Genomic DNA, 17,139 nt, shown 5'->3' with positions numbered 1-17,139 from the left:
TCATCGTCACCACTTTCTTAACTTAGTAACTTTCCCTGCCTTTTGGACTTGACCGACTTTTGTAGTAAGATCATGGGAGGTGGTAAAAAGAAAATCAGGAATTAACTAAGGAGGCCCCCAAATTACTGTCCTCAAAATTTAAATACATATATACGCATACGTGTGAATGCTTCTCAAAATTTAAATCATGTATATGCATTCATATATGAATGAACAAGTCAGGGACAGTGAGCTCACTTGTTTATCTTTTTAAAAATCTTCACAGTTTATTGGCAATTAAAGCATCAGCACGAATGAATACCCTTGGTGCATTTAGGTGCATTGGGGTGCGGGATCCTAGGGAGCCTGTATGGTGTGTGATTTGGGGGTACTTGACAGCAATGTCAAGAGACGGTTCTAGTTCTTTGCAGGGACCTATAACTGCTCTCCGTAATGTCCCCATGCCCGCAATTTCACACCCCACTCTTCTGTCGAACTGATCAAACAGCTTGCTACTGTTTGTAAATTTGCGTAAAACAAGATATTTTTTAAGAAAATGGAGCAATAAGATTCGCTAATGAAATATATAGAATATATAGTAAGAATACAAAACCAAAAGCCATGTTGTAAAAGAGAAAAATTACAAAACTTACATTGAGCCGGATTAAAAGCTTCTCTTTATTGTTACACTCTAGTGATCCTACATTTCCGAATCACCTCGGGTTTCACAGATATTTCATGATCACTGGCCTTTAAGGGCACTCAGCTATTTTGGCACTGGGAGCCCTCCAGACCCACGGCAACGATCACACCAGAAAGGAAGGGGACGATTTTTCTGGTCAGAGGAAGTTTTGCTTAAAAAGGAAAGCCTCTTGAGAGACATTGATTGGATATTTAGAAATTGTTAAACTATTAGCTTCCACGGCACTTAAACTGGAAGCAGGGAGGTCCTCCACGCCCAAAATACATGGAGACTGAATTTCTTAGGGGGCGGGGGGAAGAGGAAGAAGAAAAATTAATATTTTTATTTGTCTGTTATCAACGGACAAATCAGGAGCATACCCCCAACGAGAGATTTCGCTTTGCGGGGTTGTTGCTAGGTGTAATCACTTACGTCTTTCAAACAGAACAAACAGAGTACATGTCAGTGAAAACGTAAGCAGCTCACCGTCCCAGATGGTCAAAGAGAATTCTTTTCAAATGACCTTACTTCAAATACTTCTTTTTTTTAAAAATTGACGTCTGAGGGTTCGCTCAGCAGAGAGACTAGATCTTTGAATTGAAAGGCTGTAACCGTTCTTGTGACAGACCAATTGATTTTTCTTTCTGGTAAGACTTCACTTTTCGTACTGTTTCCCAACCACGCGCATCAATGCAAAATGATTTTTCAAAACCTGAGATGAGTCTTTTGTGGGCCACCTATGTGTATAAATATAAGTAATAAATACTTTCCCCCGATGCTACAAAATAATAAGGGCATATCATAACAAAGTTAACTTATTTATTTGATGAAAAGCTGCCCTGCTTTATCCTGTACATTGTTCTTTTTGTGCTAATAGTACCGGTAACCACCGTGCACACAGGAAGAATGAGGCAGGGACGTAGGTTTCGTATTTGATTTTTTTTTTAAATTGCATGTTCATGGAAATTATTATTCTGGTCTCTAATTAAAGAAGAACCTTGCTATCAAAATGCCTCCCAGCCCGTCGTGTTGGGCTGACTAGCACGAACACGGCTTGAGACGGAAGGGGGCCGCACAATGCGCTTATTAAGGAACTTTCCTAGCGGACCCCTGAAAAATATCATAAAGTGTGACTCATCACATCTGCATCAAGTTATGAAAAAAGTAAGGCTTGTTAACCTGCTGTTTGGAAACCAGAACACTTTTATCAGTTCATATAATTGCTAACCCCTTATTCACTGCTCAACACTGGAGAGTTCTTTACCTCCTAAGATCCCACTAATTGCTGACAGATTTGATTTCTCCCTGACAGCAGGAGTCCTGTTTCTGGCCTTTAGATCAAGTAATTGCTTTATTTTTCTCCCTCTGCTCTAAAAAACGGAATTCCCTTCTCCCCTGCTTGAACCCCTTTAATGGCTTCTTTTTCTGTTATTAAATCCTTGCCATTTAAATCACATTTAGCGATGTTTTGAATAACTGATTCCAATTACTAAAGCTCTTACCAAGAAGCAGCTGAACACGCAAGTCATTACTTGCCCACAGACAAGCCGCTCCGCCCTCCAGCCAAGTCTCCGGTGAACTGTATTGTGTTTCCCCGCGGTGCGGGGTAATTTCTCCGCACAGGACACTGATGTTCGGCAAACAGACGGCCGCCGGGGCCCTCCTGCCCTATCATTTGTGCATAATAGATGGGAGATTTTATATTTATTTTATAAATAGCCCCATCCCTTGCAGAAATCGCTGCCTTCTTCCCATCGCGGCCGGGGTGGGCCGCTTGCAACGACAGCTGACCGCTCGGTGACCCGCCGCGAGGTTGTCCTTTCCAAGGCCTAATCACGCATCTGCGGCCCAAACAAAACAGCGCGACCCGGGCCGCCCGGGGCCCCGCCAAGCCCCGCGCTGGGCTTTGCTTTGACAGCCCCGTTGGCGTTCCCTTGACGTTGCGGAATCAAGAAAGACACGCTCTGCCATCTTGCCTTTCCCCTCTTCCCCTGCTGTTGCGTGTTCATGTCCTTTCCGGGTTTCATTTACTTGGCAGAGGGCTGCGTCTGATACGGCCGGCGACGCGACCATCTTTCTGTTGTCATCCCGTCGTTCCTGTCTCTGCGTAGATTCTAGCAGGCGCTCACGTTGGACGGAAGATGACCAAAAATGTTACTCCGTTCGTGTTGGGGAATCTAATGTGACGCATAGCGCGGGCCCCACGGACATGGGTTTGCTTGCTAGTTTGTACAACTGTGACGGGATGCTTTGGGGGCATGATCTTTCATGCAGGGAGAGCCTCTGTTGCACAGGGCAGTTTAGCAGGTGGGGCTAAATTCATACATCTTCAGCCTTCTTATTCGAAACATGGAATAACCAGTTAATTGCAGAAGCACATAGGTAACGTGCTGGGTTTAAATGGGCGGTTCCCATGGGCGGGCCATCACTGCTGGTGGGCTCATCTCACTTAAGGAACTGACAAATAGGAAAGCGCACCCCTCCTTCTGAGTTTTATTAACTAACGGTATGTCTCAGCCACGACTGGGGCTAAGGAAGGTTATCACTAAATTCAAACCCGGCATTGTTCGAGAAATGGAAAGATCCTTCAATTTTTTTATAGTGCCGCTAAATGTGAAAAGAGGTTTGTGTATGAGGCTGCATTCCAGAGTTTTAATATCACCGCTACAAAAATAAATGATTCACCGGGTGCCTGGGTGACTCAGTGGGTCAAGCGTCTGACTCTTGATCTTGGCTCAGGTCATAATCTTGGGATTCTCTCTTCATCCCTCTCTACCCCTCTCCTGCCTGCTCTCTCTCTCGCTCGCTCTCTCTCTATCTCTCTCTCAAAATAAATAAATAAGCTTAAAAAATAAGGAAGTAAAAATAAATGATTTGTGTGATAATTACTTAATCCTCTAGATTGTACTGGACTTTTCTCTACTTGGGTGGGGTTCCAAGAGGGCAATGTGTAAATTCTGTACAAGAGACACTAACTAGTAAGTTTACTTCCTAATTCATTGACATTTTGGTTTTCATCTTTTTGTCAGAGTAGTTATTTTAAGAAGACTTTTGAGATCCATTGTTCTGTTATTTGACCCTCTTCAAAACCGTGACAAAGACCATACATGGATCTGAAAGAATGTAACCGAGATGTCAGAATGATAGTGATTCAAAGGCCTCACTCAGGCCGTAATGTATAAGAGAGGCAGAGGCAGAGAGAGAGAGAGAGAGAGAGAGGGAGAGAGAGAGAGAGAGAGAGAGGGGTAAACAGCAAATTCACCTGGGATTTTGTCTTTCCTGTTTTTGAACATTGCCACTTAAATTATTTATGTCTGATATTTGTGAAAAGTGCTACCTTGGATGGCTTGGAAGGCCCGGTCTCCTATTTGTATGTGGAGAAGGACACCAGGTTGGTAGCACAGTCCATCCTAGAGTCTGTATTATTAATGTGCTTCAAGCCTAAAAGCCATTACCTCATTCCCGTCATCGAGTCTCAGAACCAGGGCGCTGCTCCTTCATCCACAGAGACAAAACCCTTGTTATGATCCTGGGGCTGAGTATATATCGGCAGAAATGGTCCAGCCTTCCCCACATTTATTATAAATAGGTAGCCCTCCGTTTCTGCCCTGTACCCCACCTACCTTTCACCTCGTTTTCTGCTCTTTGTTGAGAAATTCATTTACAAAAAGGGAGCCAAAGCCTCAGTGCTTGAAGGTTCCCCAAATCTTGGGCAAACAGTGTCCTGTAGGGGTCATCAAGACAGCACAGCTTTGGGACCTTAAGTCCCAAACCCATCAGGTCTTCCAGATGGGGAGCAGGGAAGAGTCTTATTGGAGCCATTTCAATGGTGAGAAAAACAAGATGATCAACTAGGTCATTACAATGACAAAATAGTAACGCAGCTGAGCGATCAGTATAGCGGTTCAGGGTTCAGACTCTGGAGCCAGATGACTGATTTGAGATCTGCTAGTTATGAGCTGTGTAACTTTGGGTAAGTTGCTTAATCTCCCTGTGTCTACATCCTCATCTCCGATGGAGATGATTATAACAGTGTCTACCTCTTTAGATGGAGGATTGCATGGATTCAGTCCTGAGAACACTGAGAACAGATCATGGCAAGAGATAAAGTCTCCACCAGTACAGCTTTTATTAATCACCCCCTGCACTGCCTGGTCACCCCCCGGTCAGTTTCCCTCCCTGAGTGACCTTGGCTTCTACTTTACCTCCTGGAAGTACCAGGGTCCTCTAGCCTGTGCTTTCTCGTTTCCTATCAAAACTCATGCTCTAAGACTTAATGTACCCTATGGGGGGAAAATGATCCATAACACCTTAACTTATTCTTATCAGGGGTACTTGTGCATTATTAGGAATCTAAAAGAAGCATGAAAGAGATATGAACAGTGTCCTTCTAGAGGCCAGCCAAAAGGTCTGAGGGTATTAGAGAGGTGTCATCAGGGGTATATGAGGGGCTTTTCTAGGGCCCTGAAATTGCGGCGTTCAAGGGGGCTCCCTCCTCTATGTGTTGAAGGTCACCTCAATTCCCAGACACTCCAGTGGAAAGAGAAAGCTGTTTATCCATCATATCATTTTGCCAAATAACCCAGAGCAGCCTGTAGCGCCTTTTGATCTGCCTGTCTGCACCTAGAAAATCCTCTGAGTCTGAGGAGATGAAACTGATGAACTGCTTCCTGGACATGGAGTCCCCACCATCGTTTCCTCAGGTTGAAAAGATGCAACTTGACATTCAGATCCTCCTCAGCGGGGCTCATGATAAGGGTGAAGGACAGCTTGCAAAATGCTTCCATTTGCATTTCATCATGACGATTTCACAAATGTTTCAGCATTCCATACTGCAGCTGTTTCTTGATTCTGGGTATCTCTACAGACCAACTTCAACAAGGATGAAAGAACTGGCACCTCTTCTCCAAACACAGGCTTCTCCCCAAGAGGACTCTCATGTGCGTGGCGTTTGTTTTGTTTAGTCTAGGAGAGGTGCTGTGGACCAAGAAAGAATGGCCGTAAAGGATTCAATGCATACTCATTCCTCAGGACACGGAAGCCATCTTGCTGGCCTTGGGGAGAGGAACGCAGACTGAGTTTCAGATGACCTGGCTTCACACTGATGAGCTGGGCGGCCTTTGGCTCATCCTTTCTTTCTGGCCTGAGTCTCCTTAGTCACAGGACATTGAACTAAATGAACTAATGGCCCTGTCCACTTTCACCATTTACTGTTTGGAAATAAATCAGTCCTTCATTCCCAGAAATCCAGTTTTTATTTTCTTATCCTATTTTATAACTAGCTAGTCTCCAGCCTCTACATACTACAGAGAGAGACACATGTAATATTGTTACAAAGTTTATTAAATATTCCAAAGAATTCTATCAGTGTGTGTGTGTGTGTGTGTGTGTGTGTGTGTGTGTGTGTGTGTGTTTGAGAAATCACAGGTAGTCAACTTTAAGTCAGCTCCACTAAGACCAAAGTTGTGTTTCTCTAGAGCTAGTTTTTGATATTTGAAAAGAGCACACAAAAGGGAGTCTGAGCTTATCAGAGCAAAGTACCTCAGAGGTACAAATCCCTAAGTATTTGGTGCTTCTTATGAGAAGGAAGGAAGCTGGGGAGACTATTATATCTTTGCTCCTGAAGTTCTCTGAGAGCCTAATTCTTCACAGCCTTCGTGATTGAAATCAAGTTTAGAACTTAGGAAGATGCATTGTTTTAATTCAACAGTAAATATTTTTTTTTACCTGGATTTAAAGAGAGATCAGACAATGCAATACAATATTTATTATTTATTAATACTTCATAGTGATATTATGCAATATATGTTATACATAATATTACATATAACAGATAACATAATGTTGTTAATAATAATAATAATAGTAATAATTATTCAGCATCAGCATTGATCAAAATAATTGGGTTCCTAAGAGTTTGTCATTTCTTTATAACCTGGGAAAACTATCATGAAATTCATTTAGAGTATTTCATTTAACAGACCACATCTGTGCCCTTAATGAATAGTAATTAAAACTCACAGCAGCATTCCCATTAGGCTTATTATACACATCTTCTAAAATAGGTAGACTTTAGACCTTGTAGTCTGCCCTCTATGTGGGTGCCAACACTTTGGAGGAAATTGAGACTTAATTTGACTTTTTCCATTTCTATCGAACTCTTTTCAAAATAACTATTAAGACTAAGAATCAAAATTCTGGCTTGATCATTTGCCTCGACAGCATGGAGAGGTCAAAAAGATTTGAGTCCTAGTTCTAAGTGTTGTGTCATTGACCAGGGTAAGACATGCATCCTCTCTGTTCCTCAGTCCTTCGTCTATAGAATGACAGGTTGGATTAACTCTTGCCCAATAACATCACATTTGTCTTAATTAGTGCTGAATTTCTCTCTACTCCAGTATTCCTGACACCAGTCACCATGGCCAGCAACTTTATTTTGTAGACTCCACCTGTCCTTGGGAATAACTTTCTATTAAGAAAGGTATAAATAGTCCCTGAGTACCTTTCATCTCAGGGCTCTAGTTCCTTATTCTTTTTTTAAATGCTTATCTATTCATTTATTGAAAGAGAGAGAGAGAAGGAGGGAGAGAACAGGAGTGGGGGAGCAGCAGAGAAAGGGAGAAAGAAAATCACAAACAGGCTTCATGCTCAGCACAGAGTCAGACACAGGGCTCAATCTCATGAACCATGAGATTATGACCTGAGCAGAATCAAGAGTTGGAAACGTAATCAACTGAGCCACCCAGGTACCTCATTTAGTTCCTCCTTATTAAGGGTCTGATGCCCGTTCTCTCTATTTATCTTATTTGGCCTGTGGCCCCTGACTGCCTGGACAGTGGTTCCTCAACTGCTTTCTGTTATTGATATCTTCTGGACCCAGTCTGCTGTCAATCAGCAGGCCCTGACCTACCGTTTCCATGAATTTCTTAGCCATAGTGAGACTTCATGGGTCTAGATTCTTTTTGTCTTCCTTTTTTTTTTGGTCTTCATTTCCTTAGCGTCATTGGTCTCTGGTCTTACTCCCACAGGCTGCCACTATTCCCCAAGATGGCAAGGATCTCCCTCAGCAAGATGTGTCTTGTTTGGGTTCCTCCAGAAGCCAATTCTGAAACAAGGATTCAGATGCAAGTAGTTTATTTGAAAGGTGAAGGAAGGTGAAGGAAACGCAGGTAGGCACATGGGGAAAAGGACAGGGAAGTTATTCAAGCAAAAGAAGAGCATGATCAAGCAACTTACCGCAGTAAATAACTGGACCTTCCCCCTCACAGAAGCTGAGGTGGAGTACGTGCTCAGAGTTGCATTCCTAAGGAGCAGGAGAGTTCAGCCACCTTTTCACCTTGTTCTTCTGACTGTCTACTCATTACTTTCCCCGACTAATGACCATCTTTGCCGAATGGCTGAGTTTTCTGCTCCAAATATCCAGTATGTTCCTATTGTTTCTGTGTGGCCTCTCTCCTCAACTGTTTTATTAGAAGTCCATTGGCTTAGCTTTCCAAGATTTCCCCTTTTTACCTGGCTTTGGCCCCGGAAGGTCAGGAGTAAGGTTTAAAGGGTCCGATAATATAATATCTCACATTTGTGAGACACTTTACAGTTTCATAAAGGAATTTCCTGGCGCCTTAGTAAAGAGTATGGGGGAGAAAGTAAAAATCATCAAGCTTGCATCTTGATTCTTATACGTGTTTACTCCGTGATGTTGGGCATGTCATTCTTTCGTGATAAGAGTGGGGACACCTGTTCTCCTTAGGTCACGATGTCAAGTTGTGACATTGCAAGGCTGAGCGGGGCAACAGGGCCTGGACAATTATTAAAGTCTCAGTCTACACCTTGATTACCTGATTTTCCATAATTTCAGTGCCCACAGTGGCCTTGTGGGAAAGTAGGTACGATGATGTTGTCCTTGTTTTAAGGGCAAGAGAACAGAGAATCTCTTCTAACTCTAATGCCCAAATCTGTAGCTAGTTCTCCAAGACATGTGAGGAATTATTGTAGCTTCAAATCAAATCAAATCTAATCTAAAATGCATCGGTAATGTTCTATTCTTGAAGAGAAGAGCAAATAGATGACATTCTTTGAATAAGTACAGTCACAAAGCTGAGATCTTGGAACAACTGGGAGAGTATGATACTTGGGTCCTTTAGAAAAAGTTTTGCTGCTCTCCCTCTTAAGATTAGCCACATAGTTAACAGGATCAGTCATTCGAGATTCTAAAATGTACTGTAGGGCTGGGCTGAGAGCCGAAGAACTGTGTACTTATCTGCTCTTGCTTTTTTAAAATAAAATTCTCCCCAATGACTTTTAATTTCCTAGATAGGGGGCAGCCAGCCTTTTGAAGAAACTCATTTATTTCGGGCGTCAGTCCGAGTTTCTAATGTAAATGTCTTTAGGGGCTGATTTGGAAGAAATAGGGCAGGACATCTCTGCTACTGCCTGAAGGCAATTTGCATCTCTTAAAGATGAAGAGGAAGAGATTAAACATAAGCTGAAACTCATCATGACTTATATATCATGGGATTTTTTTATATATCATTTCACACAAATCCATTTTTAAAAGTTGAATATGTGATTTTTAAAGTCAAATATCTGCAAAGGAAATTGGACTGACCCGAATCTGCCTTCAATGTTTAATGGTAAGGATGTTGTGAAATTTGAAGCAATTTTGTTTTCCATGCACATATTCTTTTTTAAGGAAGAAAATCTTTCTTTGCTCCACATTCCTCTTTGTGCCCACAGAAATACTTGATTTGGTTTGGTATGAGTCAAACAAACTGTTCTCATCACAGTGGAGCAAAGGGAAAAAAGGGCTTTTCATTCAAGTTATGGGTTCTGCAAAAAAATGTGTAAAAGCATTCTGTGTAAGTGTAGTTGTTGGCCACTCTTTTGTGAGTTGTCTGTAGAATAGTTATTTTCTCCTGAACCCAACAGGAAAATAATGGGGCATGAGAAACTTCAGCCTATTAAAGTGTAGGGAGTATAGGAAAGTGTTTATAGAACTCCCCCTTTCTCCCCCATTATATGAATGTTCGTGCATGACTATGGAGAATTCTTTCTCTGCTTCCATGCTTTCCTCAAGACTATGCCCTATCAGCCTCGTGGATTGAAGAGATGTACCTCAAGATGGGAGCCTTATCCAACACTGAAGGTATGGAATACATTTTAAATCTCATCTACCACTATGATTTGCTTCACATGCATATTTTGTATAAATAATTATGGTTCTTGAATCGCTTTATTTAAAGGTGGATTTTTTGATAAGAAGGAAGTTAAAATGAGCCCCCAATAGAAATTACATGATGAACCACTTCCTCTAACTCAAAAAGCTTCTTAATGAAAAAAATACCATCAAGGATCACAAGGGAATGAAATTAAAACCTCGCCAAACCCTCTTAGAGATGGTTAAACCCAATCATCCTGTATAATTTGGAGATAATGGAATAACTTCTCCAACACACTAGGACACAACTAATGTCAACTCTGAAGCTCTTTTGAATATCTAGATCATTAGGAAAAGCTGGGATATTAAAATTGGAACTTGAGGGGGTCTGCCTGATAAATCAAGGGAGATTGGAATGGGTGGTGTTGGCAGGCCAGTAGGGCTTCATGAGTTCCAGGAAATGACCTGGGAAAAAGCCTCTCAGGATCCTGGATCCAAGAGGAAACTGGAAATGCCATCCAGTCTGCCCACTGGCCTCCAGCCTAGACCACATCCAAACTTCTAAAAATTTCATGGAGCTTGTGTATGATAGGTTAGTAGCATCATTTCAGATGAAACCTTGAAAAAAGGGTAATCCATTCGTTTTCCCCTTCTGAAAGCCCTACATCACCCCAAGGAGTGCATTCACGGCTCTCACATCACTGTTGATTCCCAGATGAAACACTGCGCAGAACTGGTGGACATCGTCATCCACCGTGCCTCCCCCTTTTCAAATAAGCTTTGGAAGCACTTAAGTCTTGGATGTTTTGTCATTCTGGTTTGAGATCTAGCATGACATAAAAACACTAACCAACAAGTAAATGTCAAAAGATGAAAAAAACATCTTCTACCATGTTCTGGTTTTCATAATAAATACAGATTTAATAAGTTTCTAAAGGAGAACAGAATGGCCACGTTAGAACACTGCCAAACTTATAAACTTTGACAGTCCCACATACAGAGATGAACAGGCAAATGCATTTCACAAGAAATAAAATACATTTTTCTTCCTCTGGATTCATTGAAGAAGATGAAGAAAAAACACATCTGTCCCAAATTTCTTTGAAGGATTTGAATGGCCTTTAGTTTTCCTGAGCAAGTAAGCTTACTCTTTCCACTAGATTACCTTGGAGGGCTTTTAAACAATAACTTTAAAGCTACCATCAAACAAAATCAAAGAGACAAATTGAAAAATCTTTGTATCTATTAACATTTTGGGACTAGGGCAAAAGATTTCTTCGATGTAGAAAGAATATCAATATAAGTAATTAAAGATTTATGCAGTTTCTCACTACAGGGTTGCACGAAATAGTTACAGTATTTTGTGGTATTGTTGCTTTAAAAGTGGCATCATTATAGCCATTCCACAGCTCTTGTGGAGATCATATAAAATCAATGCTACTAGCAACACAAATATAAGGTCCATTTATTGTCAGTCAATTTAAGATTAGGTTATGGCAGCACAGAGAAGTGAGTACAGCATGGACTCGAGAACATTCTCTTGGTCAAACCCTAACTCTGCTTCTCACTACTTTTTTAATCTTGAGCAAGTTTCTTAATCTCCTTTTTCATCATCTGCAAAATGGGGATTCTAAAATCGGCCTCATGTGGTTGTTGTAAGAATTAAATGAGATAATATACATAAGTACTTAGCATCAGACACATTGTAAACATGCTGTAAGTTATTTCTACTTCCCTATTGTTCCTGATGCTAGCATCACCGCCATCGTCATTGTTGTCATGTGTGTTAATATCCCTTGCTATCCAACTGGTTTTTCTGGGAACAGGCTATAATCAACCTAAGTGGCCACGGTTACAGACCAGGATGTCTGAAACCACAAAGGACTCACATTCTCTGGATTTCTAAGTCAGAGGTGAAATTAATGAGACTTGGTTACCAAGTCCCAAAGGGATAGAACAAAAGGGCTGTGATCTGAGTCCAAGAAGTGCATGAGGAAGTCCAGTCTGAAGACACTTCCTCTTCCCTACCGTGCACCAGCCCTGCTTTGGGTCTGGACCCTGAGGCTCCAGTCACAGAATTGCCCTGAAGACCTAAGGGCAAGGCACCAGGAGCAGACCTGTCTCATTGCCTTACCTCCTTGTGAAGGATTTTAAAACACACTCTGGAAAAAATATCACAATAGCAATTATTGAAAACGCTGTAAAGCAATTCTCCAAAATGGCAAGGAAGTCTGCATCTGACGTTCAGATAAATAAAAGTTTTTGTAGGTGTAAATGGTGTATCAGGATCTCAAAGGACCGATTCAAGCAACTGCTCCGTATAAGATAGTCTTCTGGTCCACCACGGGACTGTATCATCTAATGTCACAGCGCCCACTTTAGGAGAGTCTTCCCATTGTATATATAAATCTGTGTCTAGTTTGCTAACTCAGAAAACATTGTAGGAAAAAGTCAAATCTTCAAAGACATCAGTAATGCAAAGTGACATTTTGGATCTATGTAGACAAAAGATCAGAAGTGTTGATTTTTCAACCAGCTGCTTTGTCCGTGTATAAACGACTATGTAGACACTTTTCTTGTGCTTCATTATAGTCCTTTTCTTCTTTTAATAGAAAAATCATTCAAAATTCAGTGACACTGAAAATTTTTGTTTTTATTTTACTTTTTTTTTTTTTTTTTAGCAGAAGAGTTAGGAGACTATTTCCCGTGGCTAGTGCCTCTCTATCTTCAGCCTGCTTTAGAAACATCCAGGGTGCTCTTTTATAAGGAAGATTCTCAGGCTCCACATTATTAACAAAGTCAGCATCTTGACCCGTGGGGAAAAGTGGGTAGCTATAGAAATAAATATTAGGGCAAGAAGTGTCTTTCAGGAAAATTAATGACATGTGGAGGGCCTCTCCGTTCACAAAATGGGAGTTAGAGTCTTGTGCTAAAATGTGTTCTAGATATTCTGATATAACTGTCTCCAAGACTAGTTCCAAAATCTAACTCACGTCAGTCTTTCTGGTTTGTTACAGATTCTTGTTTTATTATACAAGTTCTGGTCTTCATAAAATATAGATTCAATTATTTCTAAAGAAGAGCATAGTTGATGGTAAACTGTCTTTTTTTTTTTTTTTGGAATTAATTAGTATATAACTAAAGGAATGAATGCCCAGAAAAAAGTACAAGTATGAGCAGAAAAACATTAGCTGGAGACAGATTCTTCTCCCTTTTTAATATATATGTTTTACATAACAGGAAATTCTGTAGTTTATTTTTGGAAGGATGTAACACACATGCCTGAAGAAATAACCATAATCTGCTCTTTCATGAGAAAATAGATAAGACCTACTAAAATTCCTAAATACTACATTTCCTGGAAAGTTCCCAGCAATCACAAAGATAGCCTAGTATGAACAAAACTAATAGCATCTGAGAACATTGCCACCAAGACCTTTAAATTCACAACCACCATACATTCTATTGCTTGAAGTTTAAGGGTAGAATATTCCTGGAATGAAAATGGCCCCTCTCTTCTATTTTTTTAAATATTTGTTTAGTTATTTTGAAAGAGAGAGAGCATGTGTGTGAGTGGGGAAGGGGCAGAGAGAGAGGGAGAGAGAGGATCTCAAGCAGGCTCTGCCTTTAGTGCCTAGCCAGATGCGGGTCTTGGTTCCATGACTGGGAGATCATGACCTGAGCCAAAATCAAAATGCTCAGCCCACAGAGCCACCCAGGTGCCCCACTCTTTTACTTTTGATAAGTAAACTCAACCCGATGATTGGTGACGGACAATAATATCTGTGCACCCACGAACTCTCCTTTAGCTTTTTGGCATCTATCCTAATATTCTTTCTGCCTCTCCATCAAGTTTACATTTAAGCTTTGAGGACGGCCTCCCTCCCCACCCCCCAAAATACCCTCTACCTTTAAATACTTATCAACTCTGTGACTGAGGGAAATTGAGCATGTTACAGTCAGAATTATTGATGTTTTTCAAATGGCCAAAATGAATACAAATGTGCCCTGTTCTGCAGAGAAAATGGAATATTTGGATGATATGGTTAAGTAGAAATTTATTAGCATGTCATCATGTTTGATAGCAGGCCATGTTAACCGTTATTGCATCAAAAATCATTATGTTTTCTTACAAAAGGCTCTTGCCAGAGAAATATTTCTGGATCTCATATATCTTAAATTCTAAACCTTGCATGCTGTTACCAAAAGTACCTAAGAATTGAACCACAGTCTGATGGGTGCCGAGGACGTTTACTTAAATAAGTCCAAAAGCAGAGATGAAAAAGGAGAGGCAATTATGGGAATGAATGCTTGTATCTTTATTAACCTTCTAACATCTGCTGTAAGAAGGCTCTTTGAAGAATTAGGTCATCTGAGGTCATTGTTTCCATTTTCACTTCATTGGAGAAAAACACCACTGGAGCAGAGTCAGGAAGCCTGGGTCCTGATTCTGACTTTATGGCCATTTAGTTCTATGACATTGGGCAAATAATTTAAATCCTGTTGGAATTAGTCTCCCCATTTGCAAAATAAATTAATTGAACTACAAAATCATTGAATTCACCTCTAGCATTAAGGCTTTAAAATGGACACGAGAGTGTGTGTGTGTGTGTGTGTGTGTGTGTGTGAGTGTGTGTCCATGACTAACAATATCTCCGTGACTAACAATAAAGCCAGTTAGTAATAAGTAGGTGAGTAACCAATAAGATTTTCAATTTGTTCAATTGACTGATAAACAAAACCCTATGTGGATATTTATCAGTTAGGAAAAATGCCTCCAGTCTGTGAGGTATAGGAATGGAATCGCAGAAAAGTTAGGTATTTGTGTCACAGTCAAACCAAACCCATAAACAAAATCAGATTGTCAATGTTAGAGATCTTCTTGGAGGTCTCTGTTCAAAATGCTTGGGCAGGAAGCAGGAGCCAAGTGCTTGCCCCACGGGGTCCTTTGCAACAACAGTGGACAATTTGCCTTTACAAATCACTTTTGCATTTCCAAAGTAGCTTACGTAACCAAGCGAAAATGCGCACAAGTGCTCTAGCTGCAGAAAGAAATTATGATTCCATACTGAATGGTCCCCCCGACAGTTCCTCACTGCAGAAGGATGACCCTTTGTTCTTTAGGGCCTTAGCCAAAGTAAAGAGAATCATACCAACCAATAAGCACGTTACAATGACATGAATTTTCCCTTTGAAGTAAACGTACATAAGAATTTGTGTGGTGTACACAGATACACAGATACGCTGCTGCTGCAACAATTTCCATTCAATGCCATAAAAGTGATTAGATGCACTTTTTCCTATTGGAGAAATGTTAGAAGTTTACCTATCATCCTTTTTCTGTGCTATTCTGCCGTACTTCTGACTCAGCTAGGCTGTCAAAAGCCTCAACAACTTCTGTGACTAACAATAAAGCCAGTTAGTAATAAGTAGGTGATGTTTCTACTGGAAGGCCCTCGAGTTACATCAAGAAATAACCCCGTGATTAACTGATTGTTGCCAACATTCATTTACACTCCCGGCTTTGCAAAAAGCAGAATGGAAGGGGAGATGTGTTAAGTCTTCTCAGGAGTCCTGGGGATTAACTAACTGGGTTAAACAAGGGGTCAGGCAGGGGGAGGGCCCAGAGAGGAGGAGACAGTTTGGAGGTACAGCCTCCGTCAGAGGCACAGCTACAGGAGCTCAGCCATCCCGTCGTCCTCAAGATGGCCAGCAAGCTCTCAAACTCAACTCAAGAAACACCACCCAACCTAGAGGACATAGAATCTGCTTCTTACCAGACGATGGGTCTTGAGCCAGTGTGCTAAATTTTTGACTGAAATGTAGTTCTGCAAGGAATGCAAGCTGACCTGGTATTTTTGAACAATGCTGAAGATGAGGTAGTTCCTGAGTAAAAATAAATATAAGACAGATCTGTTTGTTCCAAAGCCATAGAACATTTGACAGACGCTGTCATAAAGAGTTTCCCATGGCTTATCACATCTATCATCTACTGGTGGATTCTGGGAAACAGTTAAGTTATATAAGCTTGGCTTTTCTTTTCTGTTTTTAATCTTTTTAACCCTAAACATTATTTTGATTATCCTTATTAAATTTCTATTATTAGTATCCTAGTATCAGCCCAGACAATGTGGAGAAGTGAATAATTACCATGTTTGGAGAAATGGTATTAGCTAATCTGAGTGATATAAGAAAAAGATAGGTTTCCCTTAGTAGCAGGATACTTTGTCCAATTTAGTCATCTAATGACACCATATTTTCAGTCAGAAAGTGGTAGGAGTTATTCTGGAAGCCTTTCTGAAGTTGGACAAAGTTTTGGTATGTGCCAAGATGAAATTACTACAGGCTTAATTCCACCTTCATCCCTTTGAAAACATTCAGATTGTAAGCTGTCATACAATGAAGTTTCCTGAAAGTTCTATAGAAAAAGTAGCCTGCAAGTCAATTACTCTAAATGAAAAAATAATTACTCCTTAAGCAATGTCTGTAAATTCTTGCCTTCTGGTCCCCACTTAAGTCATTTCTCCCACCCAGACTGCCCTCTTGCTATTGATGGCTGCATAAACAAATCACATCATTCAATCATTCATTCACTCATTCATTCAGTGAACATTTATTGGAACCGTGTTACACGCAAGGCATCATTCTAGGTGGTGGATGATGAATAAAAGACAAAAATAACTACACTCATGGAGCTTCTATGCTAGTGGAAAGAGATAGATAATATCAAGTTTAAATGGCAGTAGCGAGGTAAGACTTGATGAGAGGAAGTTTATGCTACATGTCCCATGCTTAGAATCCATTTCTGCCACTGTGTTCTCCCCCTCCCCACACCCATCCCCAGTTCACTGACATGTCACAGCATCAGGTGGCCAAGGAAAGAGGCTGCTGGAAGGCACAAGGCCAGCTGTTTTCAGTCAGCTCTCGGCTCCTTCCACTGCAGTGAATTCTAGCTGGTGGACATCACTGTGAGATCATTTCCAAAGGTCCATCCACATGATCCTTCCAGACTTTTGGGCTTCCAATCTTCTGGTTTTATTCATTTGAGACTCCTGACACATAGTGAAGCTATTTGTTTCTGCCAAAAAGTCTGTGAATATCCATATGTCAGGGCAATTCTGCCTCCATGCAAATTGAATAGTCAAGCACAAGGCTTACAGCTGTACCCGCTGGAGGAATTTTCCTGCTCCACTGACTTTAGGCTAACTCCAATATATCATGCAAACCCATTTGTGAACTAATCCTGCATTTTTTTTTCCTGAAAGCAGATCACACATTCCACACCTCCACCCCATGCTGTCATAGGTGTGTGTTGAAGGACAGG

The sequence above is a fragment of the Suricata suricatta genome, chromosome 2 (genome assembly GCF_006229205.1).
Source record: "Suricata suricatta isolate VVHF042 chromosome 2, meerkat_22Aug2017_6uvM2_HiC, whole genome shotgun sequence".
Taxonomy (NCBI): Eukaryota; Metazoa; Chordata; class Mammalia; order Carnivora; family Herpestidae; genus Suricata; species Suricata suricatta.
Note: the sequence above shows the minus strand (reverse complement) of the source record.